The 20,068-nt window shown below is 40.4% G+C and overlaps 1 long non-coding RNA gene across 1 annotated transcript; it reads right to left on the bottom strand.

Moving 5' to 3' along the window:
* Window positions 1-10,592: 10,592 nt before the first annotated feature.
* On the bottom strand, window positions 10,593-18,239 carry LOC135295984 (uncharacterized). Its single transcript, XR_010358023.1, has 3 exons — window positions 18,128-18,239; window positions 16,726-16,821; window positions 10,593-10,821 (listed from the first exon to the last, which is right to left on the bottom strand). It is a non-coding gene; the product is annotated as an uncharacterized LOC135295984 (long non-coding RNA).
* Between the last annotated feature and the right edge of the window lie 1,829 nt (window positions 18,240-20,068).

The raw sequence follows: 20,068 nt of genomic DNA on the forward strand, positions 1-20,068 counted from the left end.
GCTGGGAGATGGACCCTCTTCCCTCCCACTCTCCTGCCCCAGAATTAAGCAGAGAAGTGAAAGTACCTGTTTCATGCTTTCAGCAAACTTTTGGCCGAGCTTGTGTTTAGAGGAACAAAAAGCCGGTGCAGGAGCTGCAACAGTGCCTAGAAGCAGATTTCTGGAAATGCAGAGTAATGCAGAATGAGAAACAGGGCAGAGCTGTTGCTTAGCAGATGACAGTGCCACTTGGAAATATAATGGTAACCAAGAAATGCTGTCTTTAGAGAGGTGAAGCAGTATTTTCCTCAGCTTCACATTGCCACCACTGTTGACTTAAAATCTGTCATTGTCCCTGGACTTATGACCTAATATATCCACCATCCTGGAAAAAGGAACAAGAGTAATCCATGTCACATTGTGACAGATGTTTATTGCATTTTTTTTCTATGATAGAGAAAATAAACTCAATTCTTCAACTTTTCGTGACAAATCTCTTTATTCATTTTCAAATCTTTCTCACAGTATTGAACTTTCTTCATCTTGTGCATACCTGTATCCTCCTTGAAATCCAGACCTCATCATGTTATTTTATCTGAGACCTTACAATTTTCAATTAAGTTATCTGCCACAGGTTGTAGGACTTTCTGCTTAACTTTTTCTGGAGTAAAGCCTGCAAAAGCATCAGGCTGAGGATTAAGAAGCACAAGATTTGCTGTAGCCCCAGTTATCTTCTACTGTACTGATGGGATGCAGAATCATGCAGGGGGGTTGGATTTTAGATCCTATGGCAGTCTTGCAGCTATACCATTCTCACATTCAAATGAGCTGCTTGCTTATGGGCCAGAGAAATATTATCTTGCCTTAAGGAATGATATTAAATTTTTTCCTATTCCCCAGGGGCTCACCCTGCTCTTCCTGCATGGTTTCCCACAAGAGATGAGTGGTTCTGGACCATGAAATGGATGCTATTTTATGAATAGTTAGCTTCATGTGTTTACAATGTGTTAATGATAGTAAAGCATAGGAAGTCTTTAAATTAATGCTTTTTCAGACTGAGCCACTGTGTACATAGAGACAGTTTTCTTCCTGCCACTTCCATTTTAGAACACAGTTTTCCTCTAAATAATTTCTACCAAAACTTTACCATCAGTAAGAGCTACAATCCTCTCCCACAGACATGGGAAATTTCCAAATAGAGACCAGTTTTCAGCAAAAGTAGTTTCCAAGCCTTGCCACAGAATAGCTTCTCTTTGCAAAAGGGAGGTTATAATATCATGTACCCTCATGTGACCATTGCTGGCTGATTAATGATGGCCACTCTTATACACTGGAGACATTGAAAGTGTTGGTGGTAGTTCTCCTTGATCTCTGCCCTTATTCCTCCCCACCATCAGAGATGATGAAAATAATGCCCTTGCACTCCCATTGTGATATTTTGAACTGAAAATACTTGGTCTGGTCTCACAGGCCTTTCTGAATACATTCTTCCTTAGCTTGACTTCATTTAATACACCCTTCAGGATGTTATAACATTTCATCTTCCACATTTTTATTTATTATGTGACAGTGCTGGCTTTGCTCCTTTGGCTGCACAGGATACACATTTTGTGTCCCAGGAGTCACCAGGGATCGTGTGAATGTCCCAGTAACAGGGAATGCAAATAGTACAAGATATAAGTACAAAAATAAGGATTAAACTCTTAAGACCTTGTTTTATACTCACAGTCCTCCAGCTAACATACCAGTGCTCCTGGCTGGGGTCTAGTAGTAAAAAATTCTAGTATTTTGTCCAACAGGAAAGGTTCAGAATAATATTGTCTTTTTGGTTATACATGTGAAATTTAACGGTACATATTTCTGTGGTCTAAGTAGTCATGTTTCACGTAATCTGTAATAATTAGCAAAGCCTTGTTGACCTATAGCACTCTTAGCTGCAAAGCAGAGTGTGTGAATTGCTCCTTGAGGAAAATTCACCCTTAATGTAATTCCATTAACTTCATGCCCTTGAGATTTATACTGATATCTACCACTAACATCAAAGGTCTTGGATAATTAAAGTGTAGAATAAAAATTACCCTTTCCCATCCCTTAAAATTCCATCCAGGCCAGAAGGGAAATCCCCTGTGGTTTTTATTGTCCCTTCCCATAAGGATAAACAACCTTCTCTGAGAGCTCTTGTCTTTACCCATTGTGACAGTTAAATGGACACTGCTGGGTTGAAAGTAATGATCCCAATTCTAATTCTTATTTGCACTAGTATAAATCACTAGTAGCTCCACTGCAAGAAAATTACTTGCAATGAAAAAAAAATCAGTATAGGTGGGAAGAAAAACAGACTCTCATATTTATAGCAAAGGAATGAGCTCTCTCTGTATGTTATCTACAACCTGTCAGTCTCACAGAAATCTATTTGTTCTTAAAATCCACTTATCAGTCTTTATGGTGTTTAAGTCAATTTCCATAAACTTACAGAGTTTACATATTTCAATTATATTTTGTTTCTACCACATAGCTTAAAAAAATACTTTTCACTAGTTCTGTAGTATAATAAATAACATTCTTTAAACCAGTCACATCAGGAAATTTTCTGCTATGAAATTCAGGATATTACTACTTTAAACAGTGGAAGACCACTACATGTTCCTGTCCCAAATAATATGTTGCTATCAAAATATGAGAAGGTTACATGAAAGTTTGGGTTATCCACGTGCATCATTTCAGTAGCATTTCTGTGCCATCAACTATATGAAATTAAGTTGAAATTTTCTTCTCTTTGGAAGATACCTTTACTTAAAAAAATTGAAAGCTTTACTGCCTTTTGGAAAATTAGAAATATAAAAACACCCCATGGAAAAGAAAATCCACATAAAAAAAAAATCTGTTTTGTCACAATTGAGGTATTGAAATTTGAGGTTTGAAATTTACATCATCAAATAATTCTTGGAAGATCACCCTCTAAGGCTTCCACACTGCCCAACCCCACCAGCACCAGGGAGGGTCAGGACCTGTGGAGGTTGGGGCAGCCCTATCAACATGAGCCTTAGAAGAATAAACAGTTTCTAGTCCAACAACAACCTGTGCGGGTTGGCAGGAACATGGTAGGCTTCCAGCAGGACCCTGTTTGTATTTCATCAAAACTTCATCAGACTGACACATTCCTGTGAAATACTTCTGTTTCCCCATACTGGCATTTTCCAACAAAAGAAGTGTTTGATCGCTGGCTCCCAACCAACTCTGTTCTGGAGCAATCTGTACAAGCTGGCCCATAAACAGTAACAGGTAATTTCCAGCAGTTTACACCTGACTGACACATACTCAGCTCTCTTTCACTCTCCAAACTATTCCTCCAGGCGCTTTTGTTTACAGACAAAGCCTTTGGGAAAGAGCATAATTTAGTCTCACTAAGAAAATATATCAGTGGTCACTGATCAATGTAATATACTTTAGAGACTAAACCAGATTAAAGTGAGCCTATTAATACCACAAAATACCAATCAATATTTGAACTGTTTATCTATATATACGCTAAAAGTGCATTAGCAAAATAGCAACATATATACAAAGCCGCCCATTGTACCCACGCTGGTCCATTTTTCTTCAGTCTACAGCTGTGCACCTAGCCCCACTGGTTGTAAAATGCCAAAACACTGCTCCTGACAGATCACACCTGCTTCAAATAACACATCTCACCCCACACTAATCTACAGCTATAGGCTGGTTTTAATGATTTTAAAATGCTGGTATTAACTCTTAATGCTCAACTAGTTTTTATGGAAGCAGCAGAGTACATTTTGTCCAGTTTTAATACAATCCCAATAAAACAGCTGGGAAATTGCAGTGCCAGAGAAAAGACATTCAAATCCACCATTTCCCCTATTGTAATAATAATCAGCTTGACAAAGTCAGATAGTAAAGCAGATTGTAGCACTTTGGGGCTTTTTATACATATATTTAATTATATTGTTAAGTTCCCCATTTGAAAGCAATTAAAAAATACTTTCAGTTCAAGATTATAAAACTACCCACTTCTGATTTCAGACTGACATTTTTATTGGTAATCTGAGTTATAACATGCTCAGGTTCATTCCTTCTTGATTGGCTGCTGAGCTTTCTGCCAGGATTTTATAGCTTTATGGGAAAGTACAGTATTTAAAACTCCTTTAAATTCATGGGCTACTCCTGCTTCTGAAAAAGCTTCTCTTGACTTCTCAGAAATGTATAACAAGAGTCCATGTTTACTTAAAAACATCTGCTTCATCCTTTTTGCTTTAATATAAAAAGTGAGGTGATGTTTTCCACCTTCTCCACTGACTGATCCTGGAGGTGTTTAAGAAAGACTGGATGTAGCAATGTCAGGTCTAGTTGACATGGTGGTGTTCAGTCAAAGGTTGGACTCAATACATTCAGAGGTCTTTTGCCACCTAATTGATTCTATGATTCTGTAATTCTACCCTCTTGTCAAACTATGAGACAGTTTCTTTGGGGCTAAACATGGCTCCCCCTCTATCTCGCCACAGCCAATGGAGTTGTGGGGTGAGATGGGGTGAAAAATGGAAATCCCATTTCTGACATTCCATGGCAGTGTACGCCAGTCCCTAGAGACTTTGACTGAGGTCATGGCTACAGCTCAATGTGAGCAAAGGGTGGGCAGGAGATCTCAGTGCCTGGGCCTGTTGCTGGTTTCCCAGATGAGAATAAAAGTAGCATAAAAACCATGAGAAGAAACACAGACACCAAAAATGTTCTTTTTGCAGTTTTACAGGGCAACTCAGCCCATATCATGCTAGCAAGTGCAAAGAACTGCTTTTTGTACCAAAGACAGGGACAAAAAAAAAGCACATTGAAGTGGTCTCATTTTTGTTACATGGTTCTGCAGCATTTCAGTTCATCTGAAATTCTGTTCTGAGCTAATTCCAAGTTACATTTCTTTTTCTTTTGCTTTTTATTCTGCTTTTCTTTATTCTTTATTCTTTATTCTCTTTATTCTTTTGAACACCAACTACTTGTCCACCTATGAGGCAGGGGATAGTGTGAGTGGAGGGGAAAGAGGATGCAGGGCTGCTGGCCCACATCACTGGGACTGCAGACCATGCCCAGGAGCTCTGATGGTGATGGAGCAGCTCTGTGGGACATCACCAGCATGGAACCAAGGACATCAGTGTGCCATCCCCTGAGAGAGTGGTGTTCCCTCAGCATCTGCAACAGAAATTGGTAAAGCTTTGGCCCAAGACAGCACAGCCTTTCCTACCCTGTAGCAGAGGACGCTTGGATAACGCTATAGTCAGGATATTCTGAGGGCAATGAATTGGGTACAGTCTGCACTGAGGCCATCCCTGTGTCAGGCACTTGGCACTGCTTCTGGTAAACACATAATACTGAGTGCCTACTGATGATAGATATCACTGCAGTGTGGTGAATAGACCAAGTGAGTTTTGCAGAAGCTAAACCTCTGTCAACGAATGAGAATCATCACACCAGACTTTTGAAATATGCTTTTGATGCCAGTTAGCCAGAGGCTGCTACCTTGTACTTATCCGCACCGGCAGGCTGAACCTCAGCAATGATTTTTATGCCACATAAATGCAAGTTTGTTTTCCAGACATTTTTAAGAAGGCAAAAATTCACAGCTAAATCTCCCCCAAACTTAACACTGTACTTACTGAAGGAACATGGGGTGTATGAAAACATAACAGTAAGAAGCTGTTTATACCCTATAATATTATAACTCAGCTTTTGTCATAAATCTCTCTCCTTGATTGCACATACCTCCAGCATGAACTCATGCTCCTTTTGATTTTCCTCTTTATTACCCTTAGCCAACTGAGTGATGTGTGAGTTCCTGTCATGGTGCTGACTCTATTACAAAGTGCAAAGGTAATTTACATTACAGGGCTGGCAGGGCAACCAATAGCACCGTGCCGGGGAGGTGTGCAGCTCCAACAAGCCTCTCTCTTTTATGGGTAAGGGGGAGCAATATTTTTTTTAAAAACAAACTATAAATTTCTGTGGATAGTCAGAGGCAAATCCTTGGGGTGGGAAAGCAGATTTACACTTAGCCCACTAGTAGCTTCATGAGGAGTCAGCATCTTCATTTGAGTGAAAAGCCCCAAAAGCAAAGCCTGAGCCACCCCCTCCCTGGCTGAATTCCTTTGGCTCATCGTGGGGGGATCAGAGGAGTGGGGAAAACCAGAAAATTCATGTTTCTTTGTTCAAGAGGTTCACTGTAAACCAAGATTCCCTGGAGTCAGTTGCAGTTTTCACACAGCTCCATAGCCTGTACTACATGGAAATTTTAATTCAGTTTGGATATAAACAAACCTTCACTCTCTGAGTTCAGGCAGGGGCAAAAGCTCACCCAGGAGCATAGCCTGAGTGAACAGGGTCAATCTTCAGAGAGCCAGGAGGAAGCAAATACTTTCCAGGTGGCACTCAGTAGATATTCACAGTATCAGTGGAAGCAACTAATTTCAGAGGCCAGTCACCCTACACTCTCTTTATAGCCATTAAGGAGAGAGAGGCACCTCAAAAGGCAATTTAGAAAACCCTATTTAGGCTCTTACTGTGATCAGTGCTTTGAAGAAAGCTTGCCTTGAACTGTGGTGTACAAACCTTACTCCTACCTGAGATTGCAGCCCATGGTTGGCCTGCATCCATCTCTTCACCTGTGTCACTGCATGCCTGGAAAATCCAAACTTCCCTGTGGCTGAGGACACAGGCACAGTATCAACCCCATCCCAGGCTCTCAGACAAATAGGGATGGTAACATGCACTCCAACGTTTGTCAGTTTTAATTCAAAATACTGCAGGATACACCCCAATGCCCCAAATTCTATAAGCACTAGAAAAATTTCATTTTATGATGAAAGGTCATTTTAAAAAGAAAACCTGTCCCAGGCCTTCTTCTGACAAAACCAACATTCTGACCCCAAACTTTGCACTCAAAGAAATATGTTATTGCTCTATTCATACAGATCAGCGGGAAGGGAGAAAACTTCCCCACCTTCATATGCATCCCTTGGATTTACATGTGATAGTTCTGTTTTACTTTTTAAGAATTTCAGCAATATGAAAGGCTACAGTCATACATGGGATCCCTCAAGTCACTTCTGTACCACATAGGAAAAAAGGATTTTCCTGCATCTTCTTCAGGTTACTCATAGGCGCACTGTTTTCATGCTCCAGTGAGAATGTTTAAATGTTGTAAAACATTCATTAGAGCAGCTCTTCCTGCAGTGTTTGATAACATTTTGATGTTAGGAATATATTTTGGAATTATATTTTGGAAATATAGTGAAGTTTGATAGATACAAAATAGAGTGAAGTTTGATAGATATAGTGAAGTTTGATAGATACACTATATTTGAAAATATAGTGAAGTTTGATAGATACAAAATTTGGGTCCATTTGATAAAAGCTATTCAAAGCAATCAGCTCCTATTTCAATTACATATGAGTTGCATGACCAGGTAATTTTGTGAAATGGACTTCAGCACCCATCAAACTCAAATTCCAGTGTTTGTTGAACTTCAGAGGAAATAGTGTGTTGAACTGCAGTGGTGGTTGTGTATCTTTATTCATGGATGTGCTGCACAGCTTCACCAGATGCATTTTCTAGTAATTTGCATGCAAGATAATTCAATATTGTTTCTTCTACTGGCTTTCAGTACACAGCTTAATTCAAGTACTTTCATAAAGGGGTTTATTTTAAGCTAGGGATATTAGGACTGGGAATCTTTCCATAAAAGTATATTTTCTACTCCTCCCTTAGCAGAAATGGAAAAGAATTATGCACTGCATAATTTTAAGAGAGCCTCAGCATTAATACAATAGAGACCAGTGTAGCCTCTCTATAAATACTCTCACACCAAACATTTCTACAGGACTTGTTTTTGCAGCAGTAGCTTAACTCCAAAGCCATATAAATCTACCTTGTTTGTAAAACTACTGTAGGGCCATGCAACACAGGCCAAATCTTTGTTCCACTGACATCCATAAGACTGATAGCAGCAGAAGAAAGCAACACTCCCATATGTTTATTATATCATATTTTATGTGGCTGTCATGCTCCACTAGCTTTGCACCAAGCTGAAGTCTGACCTTCATCTCAGTACGAATGTGCAGGGCAGTGGCTGCATGCAGGCTGCTTTATGCACCACCCTTCCCTGGGTGTTGCATTATCTCCCTCTGGGGCATGTTCTACATCTGCTTTAAGGGTGTGTTTACACTGGAGTGAGTGCAGTGTGAGTAGACATTCCTTAGTAAGCATTTTAAGGAGTATCTGAGGACTGTTTGCAGCACAGATGTGATAGTACAGACTTCAGCACAGACTGGGGTCCCCCATATTTGCTCAGTTTTAGGCTTGTCTGCCTGAGCCCAAAACCGCTGGCCAGGACAATTTCTCCAAAGTCCAGGGAACTTGGACTTAGTAGGTGCACTCGTGCTTTTGTCCTCTCATCCTGTGCACAGAACAGGTGGTGAGATTCCAGAAGACAGAGCAACAGCCCATAAGCTCATCCAGCAACCCACCGTCAGCAGACACCATGTACTAAATATATTTATTAAATATTGAATTCTAGACAGCCAGAAGAAAAATGCATAAACACTCACTCCTCCCTAGGCTGTCAGAACTAAGAGAACAGTCTGTTTCCCTTTCATATTGAGACCAGCCTGAGCTATTAAGGTTAGAATTTGGGAGGGTTGTAATGTTAAAGAAGCACAAGGTCATGCTTTAAAATTGGGCACTTCACTGTGAATATCTACTGATCAACTTATGGTTGCTTTGACTGTTGCTCATGTCATTTATATTCCCTTGGCACTTGGAGCATCCCTTAATCATTCAGGCAAGCCAGAGTGACATGAACAAAATCAAGGGTGTTCAACAAAAAGCAGAGTTCAGACTTAGATCCTAAGCTGTCAAAGGAAAATAGCATGAGCACATTTCTCTGCATTGTTCTGCTTTACTCTTAATCTGATGTTCTAGTGAAATAACTTCTGTGTCCTCCTCCCTGCAGCTCACACATTCCTGTGTTTGTTCATTCTCTGGTAAGTCAATGAACTGCAACTGTCACTGCACCTGTGACTTAGAGTTTGCATCATTTTTTCTAACCTTCTTATCCACGTTTCAGCAGTTGTACACAGGAAGAGATCTCATATGATAGGGTCTGTCTTTTCTCCTCCAACTCTCCTCAAGGTCCAGCCAGGCTTCCCAGACTGAATTCATGTAATGCTATTTGAAATTATATTGGTTATTCTGAGAAAACTGTGCAGAGGGCACCGTAGATAGTTTGAGGAACTGTCTCTCTAAAGAACTTCCCAAAGAAGAAAGTATCAAGTGTCTGTCCAAGCATTTGCATCAAGTATAACCAAGGCAATCAGCGCCATCATGATCCTTTAAACATGGTATTTAATTGGACCTGAGACATCTGCAGTCTGATTTGTTGGAGGCTGCTGAATAAACTGGCTTATTTCTGAATACCTTTACTTCTTCACCAGTGAAACAGGGATAAGATTAATTTCCCCCATAAGACTTTTCAGATATATTAATTAATTACGATATCTACAGAAACAAAGTTTTACAAGGAATTATACTTAATATCTTTATATCCTTTTGACAAGTCCACCTGTGTTCAAAATCTGCTCTACAGGTGGAAATGAAAATTGTTGTGGCTCAAGTGTTTGTATAACTTTTATAAATCTAAATATTCAGGGGTTTTTTTCTCTGTCTGTATCTTCATTTTCCTTAAAGAGGGAGATTTCTTTATCTGAACTTTTACAGTTGAACCCTTTGAAAACTATCAAAATTAATAACAGTGTAGCTCTGTTGTATGGAGGAGAATTCTGGCTGTACCTTTAATACTTGCAATAATTTCTTTTTATGTATCGTAACAGCTCCAAACAGTAAGCAGCACATTGCTATAGCTGGCTATTTATTACACCTACTGTACAAAAGGAACCAAGTCTCTATTACTTTTTTATTCATATAGATGTTCCTATAAACCAGATAGCTAAGTGATGTATTTATTTTGGTTTCTAGCCAAGCAGAAATATTTAAACCCTGCTTTTGGAAGCAAGAATTATCTAATCACTCGCTAGCTTTTATAATAAAACATTTATCATGGAACATTAATCCATTAGTACTTATTTTCCATCCCATCCTTTCACTAGCACCTTGCTTTGAACAAGGTTGAGTTTGGCTGTGATTTTTCCTTTTATCATATATCACAGTTACATGATGGGACACACCAACATTGAATGAAGAAAAAAAATCTTGCACTTTGCTTGAACTTGGCACCCAGATGTTCTGCTTGTGCTTCCACTGCTAAAAAAATAGTGCATGTGTGAGTTCTGAAATAAGTCTTTCATTGTAATGTACCAGGGTTTCGTGGATGTAAGGAGGCATGTGGAAACAGCTAAGAATAATTACCTGCTAAAGAAAAACCTGTGTTTAACTAGCTTTGTTTTTTCACAGCTTTAATTTGCATAGCACATCACCAAACTGCCACACTTAAGCCCTCTGGCATTGAAGGCAAAAAATTAAATGCTTCAGGGGAACTTTCTGCTTTATTATGTTTTGTTTTGCCAAATTAGAGATTAAAGGTAACCCCTGACTAAAAAGTGCAGTCCCTGACTCTGTGATGACACATCACCTATGCTGCCGTGTGGCTGATCAAAGGCTGGACTTCCTCGGGCTCTTGCTGGACCTGCATTTTCAAAGCCACTGCTCAGCACAGTGTCAGCTCAGACCAGAGGGTGACATCTCCTCTTACAGCACAAAGCCAGCGAGAGGAAGGGGAGCACTCAGGGAACCCCACAGTCTCACTCTGTTTTCTTCAGCTCCCCCTGAAAACAGGGAAATAAACAAAGAAAAAGAAGGTGAGAAAATAATGAAAAAAAAGTTTGGAAGGTCCTTGAGGAACAAAAACCAGAATGTCTGTGCAACTGAGAAGTCTCTGCTTATCTGTGGCCTTTGTGTGCTGCTCTTCCAAGCAGCAGCTGGATGCCCAGGTAGGTAGGTAGGTATCTCTGGAGATATCTCTGGAGAACACCACAGCTGGATCTCTTCTCCATTCCCTGGAGTTGTGCTGGGACCAGGAACAGGGCTCAGGCTGCAAAACTCAGCTGAATCCAAGATCATTCCCCTTCACATATCTCAAACTTTGCACAACACTGATCCTGTGTGCCCTGAGATGGGGTTCTGCAGGCTGGTGTCAAAGAGAGGCTGCTGCATTTGTTTCCCATTTCTATTAAGAAATGATCATTTGTGAGCCAAAAAACCACCCCTTTTTGTAGCATGCATTACAGAATGTATGAAACATCAGAGCCAAATCCTGTGAACTCTGGGTGTAATCTTTACTGCTGGAGTAGATCCTTTGCAACCCATAGGTGTAATAAATACTATGTCAAGCTTTAACAGAACAAGAGCCAAACTGTTATTAATTGTAACACTGGAAGACCCTGATTCACTCCACCTCTCTTTGCAGATTTAACTGAGGCCTGTGTCGAGGGCTGGCTTTAGGCAGGCTGCAGCCCAGGAAGATGAGTGACTTGAGTGACCACAGTGATTCATGAGGCTTGGGTAAGTCAAATAAAATGCATGCACAGAAACTGTCCACTGGAGAAAATTACTCCTGGGAAACAGGGATTCAAGGAGGAGATGATTTTGAAGACCATGCATTATTTCATTATTCCGATATAAACTTTCCCTGCTGGTTGTTAATAGATAGATGAGAGCATTGTGGTCTCTGTGGTCCCCAGGAAAGTGCCTGTCACCCTGTGAAAGAGCCTCTTACCCTGTGGGGGCTGAAGGTGTGACAGAGTAACAGAACACAGATACCGGAGTAGTTCTTTGTACATTTCAGACTTTAATCTTCATTACAGGTGTCCCTATGATATTGGAAGTGAATAAATTTGTGTCTTTTCACTGTAGGTTTTTAATCATCAGATAATTGTTGTGCATCCTACACCTATAATTCTCATAGAGCTTCTGTGGACATTAGAAGAAATTTTGTGTGCAAAGACAGATGCAATGCAGGTTCAAAGAAAGCAAGCTAGTCACTGATCAAAAGTCCCTAAAAATCATGTTAAAATTTCTTTTTAGAGTCCAAGCATTTAAAATACAACAATATGGTCATGGTTGGAACATGAAAAGCCAACTCCTTAATAAAGTCATATTTTCTTAACTTATTCCAGTAATTCTTTCCTACTAATTTATGTGGAAGTTTTATCTTTGTAATATAGGATACATATATGTACAAGAATATATCCCTATACTTCTAGAAATATCTATCCTTTCAGAATACTTGTATTTTCAGTATTCTAATGTTCATATTTAAAATAGCCTTCTTTTTTTTTCATGTATGCTTCACTTTTTTGTTAGAAAAAGCTCTTCAGATTTTTTTACCATAGGTAATTCAAAGTTATATTAAAAAAATATGTGGATTGAATATCCAGATATTACAATTAGCAGAAAAAAATTATTTTCTTTCTTCCCATTGGGAAAACAGTAACTGCCTTCTCAAACCAAGTTATCAGCTCAAGAATCTGAGAATTTCTGTCATTAAAATGGTATTACCTCATTTTTTAAGTTCATTAAGTGCAGGTGTGTGTAAATGATCTGATGGAATTCCCTCAGCACCTACTGAGCCAAAGATTAGTTCAGCACTTGTGTCAAAATGAGTAGCATCAGGAACACCAGCTTTTGAAGCTGGGGGCTGTTCCAGTGGGCTGCTCCAGAAGCCAGGAAGATGTGATGAAGTCAAATTCAAATCACCTTTCTTCTTCTGGAATCAGACTTGTATAAATAAGAACATATAAAATAATATGTTATGAAATATTGTACAATAAATATGAAAAATGGAGTACAATACAATAAATAGATCTAGCATTATTGAAGAGTCGTGAAACCAGAAACTGAACTTTCTACCAGCTGCTGACACTGGGACGCTATTAGGAAAACCTCTTTATACAGGGTCATCCTCTCTTACAATGAGCCTTCTGACCTCTCCATGCTTTGCTGGAGGACATTCCTGCATGATACAGAATGTCTTACCCAGTCTGGTGCACAATTGCCCTGAGAGATGTTTAGAATATATGAGAGACAGTTCAGAGGGACCTTGACAGGTTTGAGGGTGCAGCCCACGTGAATCTCATGAAGTTCAGCAAGGCCAAGTGCAAGGTCCTGTAGCTGGGTCAGGCAATCCCAAGGACAAGTGCAGGCTGGGTGGAGAATGGATTGAAAGCAGGCATGGGGAGAAGGACTTGAGAGTGATGGTGGACAAAAAGCTCAGTGTGGCTTGGCAATGCATACTCACAACCCAGAAAGCCAACTGTAGGGTCATGGAGATAGGAGAGGTGCCTGAGGACTAAAAGAAAGCAAATGTCACTCCACTCTTCAATAAAGGCAAGGAGGAGGATCCAGGGAACTACCTGCCAGGCAGCCTCACCTCAATCCCTGGAAAGATGATGGAACACCTGATTCTGGAGGCCATCTCTATCCACATGGATGATAAGAAGGTGGCCAGGAGGAATCATCATGGATTCACTAAATGTGAAATCGTGCTTAACCAATCTGATTGCCTTCTAGGATGAAACAACTGCCTGGATGGACAAAGGGAGAACAACAGATATTGTCTACCTCAATTTCAGCAACACTTTCAGTGCTGTCTCTCACAATATCCTCACAGGCAAACTGAGGAGGGAATGAGGTGGATTAAGGTGGATTGAGAAAAGGCTGAACAGCAGATCCCAGAAGGCCAAGGTCAGGGGCACGGGGTGCAGTTGGACTTGTGATACTTGGCCTAGCATTGTTTAACTCATTGATCAATTGCTTGGATAAAGGGGCAGAGGCTGCCTCAGCAATTTCCACAGTGACAGAAAGCCAGGAGGAGTGGCCAATATCTCAGACAGCTGTGCTACACTTCAGAGGGACTGTGGCAGGTTGAAGAGATGGGAAAAGAACAATCTGAAATTCAGGAAAGGCAAATGCAAGGTGCTGCATGTGGGGAAGAATAACCCCAGGCATCATTACAGGCTGGGAGCCAACCTGCTGGAAAGCATCTCTGTAAAGGTGACGAAGCACGGGAACAGATTCCCAGAGACTGTGGAGTCTCCCTCACTGGAGATATTAAAAAAACATCTGGACACAATCCTGTGCCATGAGCTCTGGGATGACCTTGCTTGAGCAGGAAGGTTGGGCCAGATGACTGTAGTCCCTTCCAACCTGACCCATTCTGTGATTCTGTGTCCTGGACTGCATCAAAAGTAACATGTCTAGCAGGTCAAGAAAAAGGAATTTCCCCCCCTACTCTGATCTTGTGAGACCCGACCTGGAGTACTGTGCTCAGCTGTGAGGATCCCAACATAAGAAGGACATGGACCTGTTGGAGCACATCCAGAGGAGGTCACAAAGATGATCAGAGAACTGGAAAACTTCTATGAAGACAGGCTGAAAGAGTTGGGGCTATTGATCCTAAAGGACCCTACAATGGAGCTGGACAGGGATTTTTTAAAAGGGCCTGTTGGAATATGATGAGAGGTACTGGCTTTAAACTGAAAGAGAGGAGGTTTAGATTAGATACTAGGAAGAAATTCTTTACTGTGAGGGGGGTGTGTCACTGGAACAGGCTGCCCAGAGAAGCTGTGGATGCTCCATCCCTGGAAGTGTTCAAGACCAGGTTGAATGAGGCTTTGAACAACCTGATCTACTGGAAGGTGTCCCTGCCCATGGCAGGGGGGTTGGATCTGGATGATTCTGAAGGGCCGTTAAAGCCCAAATGATTCTGTGATACACATGCACATTGGAGAAACAGACCCATTTACAGCTGACCTTCACCACATACAAAGGAGAAGCTTATGATCATGCAGAACTGATCTTTATGACAGAGAAACTTAACCTCCCAGGACATATGAGCAAAGTGACAGACCTCAGTGTCTTCTGAATAACAATTCAAATGCACATATTTGATTAGCTTTTTAAATATTTATAGAAAACTTTACAGAGGGGCAAATGTTTGCAAATAATAGCCCTTATCACATTCTTCTTATGATAGGGTTGAACAGGGACCAAAGCAACACTAATAGTTAAGGTAGGTCTCAGTCTTTCAAGAAGATTTCAATATATTTTATTTCTGTGCGTTCCCAGCTACAGGAAAGGTAACTTCTTTGGGATTTATCCTTTATTACACTACCAAATGTGACTACAATCACAGGAAATACTGCATACTTGTGTCTGTATATACTTAAAGACATTACAGGATTTCTTATATGGGGGGTACTGTTAGCAGTGTTAAAATATGAAAAAAAAATCTCTCCACTTAACAAAAAGCTGCATGGAAAAAACAATCAAAATTGCCTAAGCAATACTATCACATAATTAGATTGCCTGGCATAAGCTTAATACATGAAATGTCCTCAGTTCTCATGCCATTCTCTGTCTTGATTAAGGAAGGAACTAAAAGACCAGACTTTTTCCATTGCTAAATTTTCCATTGTGAAATTTGACGTGTTCATGACTGCAGAAGCTCTGTTAATCAATAAATCACTAGACAACTTTGATTAATTAACTAGTCAACAACTCATAAGACAGTTCAGTCAGAACATCTGCATTTCCTTTTGTCCTATGGGATTTTTTAGTGAAGTAAAATGTGGCTGTTTCTTTCCCAGACTGTTTGCTTTAAATCTTCTATGGAAGAATTACGGATTATTTTTATTTGCGCTTCAGTAGCAGCTAACAGCCTCTTCTAAGCTCCAGGCTTAATTTGTGCTAGGTTTTACATGATCCCACTTTAATAGGCAAGGCTGGGGGTAGAAGGAGATGCAAAGTAATTCCAGAGGTGCTCATCTGTACCCCCGCACAAGCCCGGAGGCCAAGCCTGCACCAGAGCTCAGATGTGTGCAGCCCTCCCACAGCACCCTGCCAGCCAGGCTGCCTGTCCTGCCTGGAAACACAGAATGCTCTGCTCTAAGAAAACAGCATTGTTTTCAAAGACAATTTGCCAGCATGAGCTTTCCTGTAAAAGGAACCATCTTATTAGCACTCTGGGTGGGATGTCATCCTCCAACAGGATGTCTCCCAAGGAGCCATCTAACCTGCACTCCAGTGCTGGGTGCTGAATGCTGCCATCCTTCCAAAGTCAGTGCCCAGTCCTTCTGCAGGGTATTCAGGGTGGTGGAGGACGGCAGCAAGAAATGAAGAGGCATATGTTATAAGTGAGGGCATGTTCTCCTCTGGAGAAACCTAATATTTGGATGTGTGTTGGTCAACAGAAAACAATTACAACTGTGCACAGCACTGTAGCTTTGGTCACAGGCGGTAGATTTGGTCACACTTGGATGCCTGTAACAGGAAATGGATCCTGCAGAAGGAGACATATGAACTTGAAAAAATATAAACTTAATCTGACTTCACACCAGTGTTCCTATTAAGCTCCCTCAAGAATGTAGAAAAGAAACCTAGAATTTACTATTACTGACATACACAGTTTGCTGTGCTGATTGGGCTCTTCAGTTACTTTGTGTTTTTTGCTTTATTTGAGATTTAATGCTCTCTCTCACCCAGCTGACATTTCCAGACTCCTTTGACTAAGGGAGCATTGAAAACCTTCCTCCCACTCTCAAGCCCAGCAGAGACCTCTGAGCCACACTTGGCTGCCCATGCAGGAACAAGTCCTACAACCTCTGTAGGACTGCACCACGTTCTGGTTTATTTAAATATGGGAATTGCTGCCTCTACACTTATTTCCTTACAGTGGTTCCAGTTCATCTGTATGTCTCCCACTGTTTTCCTCATTGCTCCTCAGGATAAATCCTCTTCTCCATTTCTGTTGTTCTCCCTCACAGATCCTTGTTGCAAAAGAGGATGAGAAAAATATGAAATGCTGGGATTACTACTAGGCAGAAATCCCAGTATTTCAGGCAGATCTGTTGCTGATTTTTTTAATTCTGACAAAAAAGGCATGAGTCTCCCTATCATTTTCCAGAATACATGAGAAGCAAAGTGGGGACCAGTGTCTTCCCCCAGGGCACAAGGAGTAACACAGCTTGGTAGTCATTACCCAGAGCACCATTTGAGACTTTGATTTCAAATACACGATAGCTCAGTTTCCATCTAAATCAGCCAAAAAACGTGCAAACCAGAGAACATTACCCATGATTCTTTATCTTAATCCTTTCTTTTTTTTTTTTTTCCCTTGCCTCAGAAACAAAAAACAGAGGCTGCAGAGCAATATATTGAAAAAGTTGAAACATACCAACCTTTGAAGAATCACATACAAAATACTATTTTAAATCAAAAGTATGTGTGTTGCACTTTGGACCAGGTTGCCAGCTGATGTAAAACAGCTCAGCTCCTTTAATCATATGGGGTTATGCCAATTTACATCAGCTGAGGATCTGTCTAATAATAATATGTGAAGCAGGGCTTCACCACATACTGTACTGAATGTTGGAAAACATCCTGTGCTTAAATGCATGCAGCTCTTTAACTTGGAGTATGAGACTGGCCACATTGTTTGACATAAGGGTTAGTTTTCAGATAGTGAAATTTCAGTTGCCAGGTGCCAGAGGCAATTTATCAGACACTCATAAAATAAAGATCAAAAAGCCCATCAGTCTCCCACTGCATCTGGGATCTAGGAAGGAACACTTACAGCCCCCTATCCTTTAAACAGCTCTCACTTAAAGAGCTCACTGTTTATAATAACAAGAAAAGGAGAAAGGGGTCAGGTCAAAACCAGCTGAACAGCAGGTGGTGTTATAAAGTTGTTTTTTTTCCACAGTTAAAACTTTTGTGAAATAGTGGTTCAAGTGTACTCATACAAGCCTGTTTCATATTTTTAATTTGTATTTTTAGATAACTTTTGGCAATTAGAATACAAGATGACTTGACTTTTTTTTGTCTGTTGTTTACTCAAATATGTTACAAAAATAATCCTGAATTATTTCCTTTCATGCTTCCCTTTTGACTGAAAGCCCTTGCTACACACTACTGAACTCAGCTTTTAGATCCAGAACCAAAATTCCTCCAAAGTTCAAAGGGGTTTCCAAGCCGTGTTCCCGTTCATAACCAGCTCAGCTGGAATGGTGCAAGATGAGAAGTTTGGATTCAGATCTGAACTGTACTATTATTTAATATTTAATGAGCACTCACACTCAGTCTTGGCTGAAGTCAGAGACATGAACCTTGCCTTCTGAAATGTTTCAATGTCGAGGCTCTGGCGTTGCCCTCAGGTCTCCTTGGTGCGGAGGAAGGAGCATCTCTCCACCTCCAAGGAATGTGTCACGTTCTGGTTTGAGTCTATCTCTTATGACTTCATTCCTCAAAGACAAAACAGCCAGACTCTAGTAGGCAAGAATTAGCCACACATGCTCAGAGTTGCCATCAAAAACTCCCATAAGAAAACCCTCAAACAAGATGAATATAAGATAGTTTGCTATTCCAGAAGAGTCAGTGAGTGTCACATGAAAGCCTCACCTCTAGTCAACAACTGACCATGACAACCTGAAAAATTTGAAACACTACTTAAAATGTAGCATTACCCCTGAGGACACAGGATCAGAGGAAATCTGCCCCTGATATACTAAAAGAATCCTATGAAGTAGAGCACACACAGCCCCCAGAGGCATTTCATGGCACTGAACACAGTGGAGCAGTGGGAATGTAATTTGTCTCGACTAATTTTAATTTAAATTTGTCTAAGCTAATTTTAATTTAGGTACCTGCTGAGGTTCTAAGTATAGCAAAAGGAAAGAAGAAGGTATCAAAATTAATATCCTAATTGCAGTACAACTCAGATATTTTGCATCATCCTCCAGAAGTGCTTTCCTCCATTACTCAGGCCTGGGAGCCCTGGATCCCACACAAAACCCCTAAAATTGATCCTTACTACAGGCAATGTGACTGACGTCATTGATAAAAGCATTATTTTCTGCAGTGTGTGCTGTTTGCTCATGCATCCATTCACAAGTGTTCTCCTCTTGTTGCTCTTACCTCCACTGAGTCTAAGAGTTTCTTCACCACAGCTTTGATTAATAACCAGTTGTTTGGAACAGCAATGTCTCCAAGTTCACAAACCTACTGCTCATCATTTTTCAAAAATGTAAATGTTTGTCAACAGTTGCTGCACAGAGGTAATAAAAATCCATGGGAAAGAAATTGTGTGCCTTGGATACAAAAAGTATGACTATCATTAGTATTATTTGCTGGCATATATGACTTTTGTAATAGTGACCACAATATTGTTACCATACATCAGCATTCATAGAGGCTAGTACCCCCTAATTTTCTGACTGCTATCAGGCTTCCCAAACACCTTGTCCCAGAAATCATTCTTCTATTCCAAAGCATGAGTCAGGTCTCCCATCTGCTTTGGACATCCATTCAAAAAAGCTCACTTGGCCTTAATCCCAGTCACTGAATTCTGTGTGGTATCCAGTATAGTGTATGCATTATTTTGAAATGCTGTAATATTGTTATCTTTGCTTTATAACTGTGATCCCTTAGAGCTTTCCTTTGTATTTCCAGCATTCATTTCCCAGGCAGTTTTATAAAAATGTAATGAGGTGCTATTATTAAAGCCTATTAACTTATACAGGCTTGTTGCCTGATGAGAACTCAAATTTTATTTTCCTTAAGCAGCAGGCCAGATTGCAATCAAGCAGTTTCTCCAGTGAGTATCCCAACAAATTCATCACTCTCTTTCTAAGTCTGAGATAATGCCACAGTAGAGTCCAGGCCAAAACTTTCCTTTTTCAAAGTTACAATGAAGACATATTTACTCTTTTCACAGTAATTGGCTGTAGTAAGGTAGTTCTTTCCTTCATTTTGTAGTTTCTTCTCCTGTTTTCCAATTTTCATCCCAGAAATTAGACTGAGATATTTACGAATTGTAAATGAGCTGAGCTCATGGGTTTTAATTAAGATTTCTACATACCTGAATAATTTCTATAACTTACCTCTTCTAGCAAGACTAGCATTAGGCTCGTGCAGCCTGTGTAGGCACAAGACCACACAAAGCAGGAGGCTTTGCATTCCAGGTCACCATCTCTGGAGGCCAGAGAGCAGCAAGGGCTGCCAAATTGGTTTCGGTGG

Source organism: Passer domesticus, chromosome 3 (genome assembly GCF_036417665.1).
Source record: "Passer domesticus isolate bPasDom1 chromosome 3, bPasDom1.hap1, whole genome shotgun sequence".
Lineage (NCBI taxonomy): Eukaryota > Metazoa > Chordata > Aves > Passeriformes > Passeridae > Passer > Passer domesticus.